We start from the raw sequence: 9,242 nt of genomic DNA on the forward strand, positions 1-9,242 counted from the left end.
TGGGCTCGGGAACGGAGGGGGGGAGGGGGGAACCGGTATCCTTTAAAAAACACGCCGTGTGTGTGTGTGTGAACACCGGGAGCCGGGCGGGCGGAGCCGGGGGTTGCAGGTTGCGGCGTGCCCCGCGGACGGTGGGCACGGCCGGGGCCTCCGGGAGGCGCCTGTCCCGGTGCCCTTTCCAAGTGATGCTGCGGGGACCTGTGGGCTTTGTACTCAACTGCTGTCTTCTAAGCAAATGAGGAGCGGAGTACGTGTACTTTCACTCTTAGCAAAGCAGGAAATAAGCCCTCAAAATAAGTCTCAGATGTATAGCAAAATGTGCCACCGATAAACACTTCTAAACGTTCCCGAAGAACTCGTTTTCTCTATCTGTGTAAGTTTACAACAACGTTACTGATAACAGGAGTGATGTGCGACAGCAGAGATGGATAAAGAAATCCACACGGCAGTAAACGCTCAGTAACGTTTAAGTCATTTCACAAGGAGTGATTATGGGAGCGTGGTGAGTTCTGTGATTAAGCACATTTCTAGGTGTTTAAATTGCAAAGCGACTATTAGCCTGAGTCTGCTTGTCTAGGCTGTAGCAGAAAGACATATGTGTAACAAGACAGAATGGTCTCCATTATCATTTTCTCTCACAGGTATATGGACAAAGTTATTTTGAGTTAATGTATTGAGGGTATGTGATTTTTTTTTTTTTTTGGCATTTAATGCATAGTAGTTGAATCGGAATTAGGGCTGAGTATAATGAAGAAAATCAATGCTCGTGCAAGGTATATGATCTCTTTTGATGTCAAAACGTCACTGTTGTAGAGACTCTATTTCTCTGAAAGGAGAAATGTAAGAAAATTGCCTGTTTCACCTGGTCGGTAGGTGTCTGTGGTAGCTCTTTTTAAGGATTTTTGTATCAGTAGGCCATTGACCATAAGACCATTTAGAGAAAAACTGCATGCCCTCAGCTTCTGCAGGTTAACAGCCTGCTGGCCAAAACAAGAGCTGGTGGGAGTAGGGTACGAACTGTGAGCTTCATCCTGCAGTTACCAGAGGGAGTAGTAAAACCTCTCCTAGTGCAGTATGGATCTGAAATGAAACTAGGAAGCCAAATAGTGAAGTCAAAATGTATATGAGTAAGGGCTACAAATTTACAAAAAGAAAATGAGTGAAAGACACATTGCATTTGAAGAAATACAGTGCTGTATCGGGGCAAGGTGACTCCTGTCCATAAAACCTTCTTCGTTTGCTCTTCACAGTCGGTTTTACACATTTGATCTATTTAATAAGACACCCTGTTTTTATTGTTGGTTACATTGCCTGCAAGATGTGTGAAATATACCTTACCAATGGTAACTTGATAATTTTATTATGTAAAAATACCATTAAAATACTGTAGTTGAAGTAGATTTTAAGTCGTAGTAATTTTATTGCAGTGTTTTTAACACTGTTACTATCAGCATTTTATCAATACAGGGAGCCTAAGTAAAACTGAGAACAGATTGGCATTATAATTCTTTACACTGATGTGCAAAACAAGAAAGACAGCGTAAATAGTTAAATTTGAGTTCTTATACTGTACCTGCAAACCAACAGTTTCTCTCATCTTCCCAATCTGGCAGCAGGAAGTGGGATCTCGGAGGCATCTGTAGGAGAAGACCATCAAAGGTCATAGGAGATGCTGAGTTTTCTGACCACAAATCCAATAAAGTGTCTCTCTTAAATGGGAGAGGATGCAGGTGCGATGTGGCAATACATGACAGCATGTGTGCCATGGTGTGCGGTGCTAAGGGGGACCAGGTGAGGGAAAACAGCAGCCCATAGCTATCCCAAACATGTGGCTTTTTGAGAATAGGAATGATCGTGTTCAAATTAACAGTATTATTTGATCCGTTGAAGCTACGCATCTGCCTAAGTATTTTTATAGATTATGACCTTCGTGATCAGCATCCTTTAATCCTGAATTTAATATCAAGGCATGAATTCCACAATCTGCTTGCTGAGGATGCCAGCAGGCTTGTTGCAGGTACTTCACCCTTCAAGTGGATAGAATGGTAGAATAAGGTCTCTTAAGTACATCAGATTTTTTTTTTTTTTTTTTTCAAATTGCTTGAAGGGATGTTAGATTGAAGTATTCCACTTTTCTTATGTAACTGTATTAATAATTGTAAGCATTGCATGAACTTTTCTGACTACCAATAACAACTTTTCTTTCTGCAGCACTTATTTTAGGAGCTTTCAAAAATAAAAAATCTGAGATACAAAATTTTAGAATAAATGTGAACAAAGAAACATTCTCCCTACTTTTATGGTTGATTCATGGGTTATTGAACTCTATACATTGTCATACTTACCTCTTACAAATTGGCCATGCAACTCAAGTAACAATTTTAAACAAATTCTTATTTATTATGAAAGAATCTTGACCTTTTGGTGAGACTGAGAAGTGCAAAGGGCAGAAGATGTTTTGAAAAGGAAATGTAAATGTTAGAGCAGAAGCTTTCTGACTTAATCCAAACCTTAACTCTTTGTGAACAAGTAGAACAAAGGCGACATCACTGAGATATGTGGTGCTGTCACAAAACAATCTGAGCGTGGCAGAAAAAATGTTGTGTGTTTGTTTTTTTTTCTTTTAAATAAAAATGGTTAGTTTCAGTTTGGTATCAATATATTTTTCTCTTCAATGTTCTTAGTTCTTCCTGTAAAACTTCTTGGGAATTTAATGTTTTCCTTTTAATAAAAGGAAACCACCTTGTTTCTTTGAGTATTTAGAAGCTGTTGAAATAGGCCTGAAGGAATCAGTAGATCCTTCAAAGGAAATGGTACTTTGTAGGCTTATCAAATCATGACTTTTTAATGCGGACATAACTGTATTATCTACTTTTTACCGTGGAAACCTCTTGCTGTCTACAGTCATACATTAAATGTCACAGTAAAGACTAGTGCTCTCTGAGTGCTCGAACAGACAACATGCAAATGCTCATGATGCATAAAAATCGTGTGAGATTCTTGAAGTCTTGACTCAGAATTTCAATCAGGGCCCCTTAAACATTTTCAGCAGCGACTGAAATAGAAAATACCTGTGCAGGCTCTTTACTTCAAAAGGTTTCCTCCATTTAAAGTCTGCTGTATGCATTTCTTTCACTAGCGAGGCCATAGGACTTAATAATTTGATTATTTTTAAATACAATCAAACGCTTCATTTCTATCCTGTTTTGAGTTAAGAGAGCCTGTGTTAAATTCCCAGTGAAGGCATGTTCTCACACTAACTTGCTGAGCATGAAACGTAAATGAAATAAAATGTAAGAAGTACATTTTTTTAGATTTACAGAAGTGTGCCTTTAATAGCTGTTTGAGGCAATATTAAGAAGTGTTTATGCGTAAACAGTCTCCAAGGTCATCAGTGTTAGGCTGACTGGGAACACAGTATGAGACAAAGAATTAATTTATCTTTGCTCCTTGGCCTGATGCTGATTTAAGAGTTAATCCAGCAAGCTGGGGTTAACTAACCTGCGCTATTCAAAAACGAGTAACGATGACTTAACCTCTCATCTTTCTACGAGAAACTGCGGTTGCTGATGGCTACCTTGCCATGTTTTGCCAGGCTCCGTGCTGGCTCAGGAGGCAGACCCGTGGAAGCCCAGGTGTTTCTACAAAGGAAGGGGCAGAGATGTCCTGTAGCCATGGCCATGCTTCCCACCGCCTGTGCGCTGTCGGTGCCCGTGCGGGGTCTGACTTGCAAAGAGGAGGGTCAACAGCCCGGGGCAACTGCTGCTAATCTGACAGGGGTCATAGGAGAGCCTAGGACTTAAAAAAAATAAAAAAACCCCAAACCCAAACCCCAAAAATCTGTCTTGGGTTTTAACGAGTACATTCTTCCTCACCACAGTACCCTGAGCGGCCAATATCCCCGTTTCTCTGTAACCTTAACTAGCTCTTAATCGTCGGTCATTTTATCAAAGGCTTGTCCTTGTAAAATGGCATAGAGATTTGTATTTGCAACAGCGAGGATGATGTCATGTTTTGAAAGAGTCGGCCATGGATTGGAGGTATATATGCAAACAACCAAGCCTCTGTTTGTTTTTCATTTAAATTTAGTTTGCATGGGCAGCTGGTAGAATCTGAAACAGTTTGAGATATACTTTGATACCTCAGGGGTAAAGGGTGAGGGTCCTGTCTGGCAATGCATATTTGTGTAGGTAGGTGCTGGGAATTTTGAGCCTGAACGTTGGAATTAGATTATCAGTAGTAGTTTTCTACTTTCATAATCAGCTTTAAAACATAGTAAATTGCATATTGAAATTATTAATAGCCTTACTGTCATGCCTACATAAAAACCGTAAGATTGTATGTGTAAGACATAAAGTGCACATAAATTATACTACAGATAAGTCATAAAATACATAAAGATAATATATAAACTATAATTAATGCATTCAGTGCCTTATACTGAAGTATCATCGTGCCTGTCATCTTAAAAAATACTACCACAGCAAATCTAATTGAACTGACTACAAGTAAATTTCAGGACCTTTCGTGTTCCCCAACTCACCTGTTGGCATACTCGGTTCAGAAAAAAAAATCAGCAACACGTTCCTTTTTCAAGAAGATTTTCTGTTCCCTTTTGCTAGGTAAAAAAAGACACAAATAGAAAAAACTGACTACGCAAAGTAAAGACAGTGTCAACATACTCTTTCTACCAAAGATGCTTCATTATTCAATTGTAATTGTGTTCATAAAATGCTATAATTTCCAACATATAATTAGGAATTTAGAGGGCTGTTTGTTTTGTTTTTTTTTTTTTTTTTAACTTGGATCTGGGCCTCTATTCAGCAAAACATTAAGTATGTATTTAACTTGAAATACATTATTTATTCTGCTGAAGGCATTTCACCATTGAAACTAAGTTTTTCATTTGCTCCGTCAATGCCTTACAGAGAAGCATAAGCTTTTTGATCCAGTTGCTAGTTTGGAAACGATCTCTGTTGCTGGCTTGGGGTCCTGCTCCTGCCTCCCCAGAGGCGTTGTGAGGACTTGGTTGTGGTCACTTGCTCTGTAAAATGACAAGCCACTACTCGTGCACACATATGACCTCTTGGTTTCTGTAAACCAGCGTCAGTTTGCCTTTTCTTTCTGTGTAAACGAGAGAAAGAAGGAAAGCGTGAAATGGGTGGTAGAAGATGAGCACATCCTGCTTTGGAGAACCAGAAGGGCCTCTGGAGTATGGCATACGTTCCTCTTGCCCAGCTCTGCACGGATCCAAACCTGAGGAACAGAACAGGTCCATATCAATGCAGCTTTTACGTCTATTTCTATATATACATAGATTTTAAAAACAATGACGGAAATCAGTAATCAGCCTCAATTTGCTCTTTCCTTGCCAAGAAGGCAATTGCCAAGCTTTGCTTTGAAACTAAATTAGACCCATCTCGTACATCTTCAAGACAGTAGCCCTACCAGACTGCCTTTTCCGCCACGCTGTCTGTCCCATAAAATAACATTATAAATTCCCTCTTTGTTGGGATTGCCCTTACATTGAGACAAATTGGTGGGCAAAGCCAGCATACCAGGCTGCAGCTGAGTTGTGGAGAGCATGACCCAACAGCTACGACAGTTTCTTTTTTAGCCTGTGGGAGGAAGGTATTATCATAACAGGTGTGAGGTAGCATATGTTGTGCTTTGGGCTTTGGTTGTGGTATTGTATGGTTTGTTTACATGTCTGAGTTCTGTCATATTGACTTATTATAGGTCTTTTTCAGAACACAGTTTTCATCTCTCACAGATATAGACATTTCCATTGTATGGTCCTGTGAATGTGAAACCAGCGTTGAGTCTAGAAATGAGGGGAAAAAAAAAAACAAACAAAAGAGAAAAAGAAAATACCTTTTTTTAGAATTTTTTTTCACAATGCATGGTTGTAAAGGCTAAGAATAGTTAGTATACATGTGCAATAGACAGCTGACTTTTTATGCTGGGTTTTAATATATTTTATCCACTATAGTACTTGTTTTACTAGAAACCTTTAATGATTTTATAAGCTGCGAAGAAACACAATTAACACATTTCCCTTTGGTAATCTCCCTGTGGTACCCACAGGCTACAGGAATACATCACTACATACCTAGATGTTTACTTTGTACGTGTGCGTGTACACGTTGCTCACACAAATTGGGTTGTTTAACCTCAAAAAGTCCAACACTGTGTGCTTTGACTGCTTCTTTATGTGGTCTACTGAGACTAACTGCATCCAGAGAACTGACACTTTGGATGTTCAAGTGAGTATTTCAGTATTCCTGGGATCCTCCAGATACTGCTCAGTCATTCCCATTTTCTCATTCCTGAACCTTCAGGACCCTTTGGAGCTCCTGCCTGAGCTCTGGTGGAGTTCCAAACCAGGAGCTGCCCTCGGTCATCCAGTCCGTACTGCAGTGGTGTATCAGACCTTGCACAAAAACCAGACCAGGATAGACTTGTGGGAATGTAATCAGCTGTTGACCATCACTATACCCAGTAACCCACTGGTCTAGACATTCCCCTCGGAAATGAGTCAGTGCAAGTGCCTGCTCCAGTGAACATGGATTTATTTAAAGTGAAACGCTTCACTGTGGGGTATATATGGAGCCTTGGCACCTGATTCAGAGCTACAAAGTCCTTGGGGTGACTGGGTATCTGGAAATCAGGTATGGTGCTGGAATACCCAAAGTCCCTCTACAGTCATTACCCTTTTTTTCCTGATTTTTGTTTGGTCGGGGGAGAGAGACATACAGCAATGCAAAGTGTTTAAAACAGGACAGGGCCTCTCTTGAAGCAAATATAGCACCTGAAGCTCTCTCTCTTAATTAAGCCTTTTAACTCACCTGTAAAATATGTTCAGATTCTGCCGCTCTTGCATACAAATCCACAGGCGCCCCCGTGGAAGAAAGGACTGTGGTGTTTCCCCTCAGGAACAGAGTCGAGTCGCACAACTCCCTCATAGTGATGGCAATAAAATTCAGGTGGCCTAACCCCCACTCTTGTTTGTCAGTGCCAAATTACACACCTCTTCAGAATTCTGGATATATTTAAAATCCTAGATTATAAACATGTATATGAGTAAAGCAGAAATGCTACAGGAAGGAAAAAAACAGAATATTAAACTACAAACGGTATGACACACACATATCTACCCAGCAGAAACTAGTCCATAGCATGCTTTTCCCCAGCCACATTAAACGTCGGCATGAGGAGCCTTCACTTTGGTAGAACCGAGTATATTTTCATCTATTTATATCACATTTCTGTTCGTTTGCTTATGCAATAATGTATACACATTAATTATTAGTAATTTTGCTTTGTGGAATAAAGTAAACTTCATCTAAATATTGAAAGATCATCAAGGCTTCCTTGGGGCACAAGGGCCCCAACTTCATCCTGAGAATAAAACTTAAAGAAAAAGAGTTTACAGGACTCCAGAAACGTGGCAAAAGAAATCCCCGCCAAGCAGCATTGTGACAGATACCTTTTACTTGGTTTAGCTCCATCTCTGAGAGTATTTTAATGTGAGTTTTATTCATTTGACCCACAGAGAGTGTGCTTAAAAGGAGAAAGGAATCCAGCCAGGGGGAAATCCCCTTCCTTGCTGTCCAAGATCACTCCCTCAACAAAAAGGGTGGGGGTGGGGGTGTGTGTCAGGCCTGTGACGATGGAGCTGGAAGCAGAGAGATGATAGAAGAGCTAGCCAAAACCACACCAGATAAAAATGGAGCATCTCCAGAAGACTGTCATTAAGTTCATCAGCAGGCGCCCTTGACAACAGGCAGAGCCTCCCGCTGCAGCCAGCGTCCAAGGGGCAGGAGGAGCGTTACCTGCCCAAGGGCGGGCGTCTAGCTTGAAACACTCCCCTTGCACGGCTCTGATGTCATTTTCTCTTGATAAGCCGAATAAAACAATTGTATCAACCACAAAGACATCAGCTCCTCTCCAAGCTCTGCTGCTGGTGAACTGAACCTCTTTAGTGGTTTCAGGGAAGTGTTATCCAAATACTGGCCATATTAGAGGCCATTTATTTAGCTGAGAAGGGGACCACCTCTTCATGTGGTAGAGCCTGGCCACTGGTTGTGAATAACTTTCCTGTTGTACAAGCAGGCAGCTCCACTGATTTTAGGGGTTCCTACTGTCCCTAAAAAACTCGTCCATTTGGAAAACTATTCATCTGTTTAAATCTTTGTTATATTCTATTCTTCTGGCGAGCTGCTTGTAATTTCCGTGGTGGCGGCCTCCAGCTGAAGATGATGCATAAACACAGACCTAGGAAAACCTGTTCAAGTTTTACGCTTTCAGTACTTCACTGCCCGGGGATCTCCATCGGTTGGGGTGATTTAATGCCAGGCAGGTCGTTGCAAACAGCACAGGAAAGCCTCTTGTACTAAGTGAAACTACTGAGAAACTATACTTATCTACTCTAGCTATATTTATCTAGATTTTCCAATTTCTAGGCTGTTTTGAGCCAATATGAAGCAGCAGCCCTCTAAGTGCAGCACGTTTGAATTGCTGTACATCTGTTGGGTCACTGAAACTTTCCTTTGACTGCTCTCAAAATAGTTATTTTAGCAACGCTCGCATTCTGACTGGAGAAGTAAAAAGGGTAACTTCAAGACCGCGTTAAACAATTTCCATCTAAACTGAAAAGCTGTGTGTTACAAGCAGCCACAGGGTTGTCTTTCATGACTCGTTGCAGAGTAAGATGTCTCAAACGAGTAGAATCCCCAGGCACTTTGTCCTCTCCAGCTACCCCAATGGATCTCCAGAAGAGGAAACCTACAGTAACCTCCGAACAATTCCAGACACCACAGAGCAAATGGAGTTTAATATCAGGTATCACACCACATTAATACTCCTTCTGTCCTCCCCCCACAAATACAAACCCTCAGACTTCGAGGAAGACTCTTTGCTAAGCCAAATAATCAGAGTGGATACTACTGGAAATGGAATAGATGCAAGTGTAGATAACCTGTAGTGCTTAACGCTGACCGTGCAAGATTATGCTGCATTAAATGTCTGTAAGTTGTCCTGCACAGGGACGCAGATGTGTCTTTTCATTAGAAACCCACCTGTTATAGCAAGCAGCTGAGGAAGCCATTTTTACATAATTCTCTAGGCGCCTCTCACAACAAACTGATAGTGCTGCTTTGGGTTTTTCTTAATCCTGTACATACATTTTTTTCCAGTTCAAGAGTCAGGGGCTGCCTTTCCCCTCCCCCCACCCCCACCCC

This window comes from Charadrius vociferus, unplaced genomic scaffold, assembly GCF_000708025.1.
Source record: "Charadrius vociferus isolate BGI_N301 unplaced genomic scaffold, ASM70802v2 scaffold90, whole genome shotgun sequence".
In the NCBI taxonomy this organism is placed as follows: Eukaryota; Metazoa; Chordata; class Aves; order Charadriiformes; family Charadriidae; genus Charadrius; species Charadrius vociferus.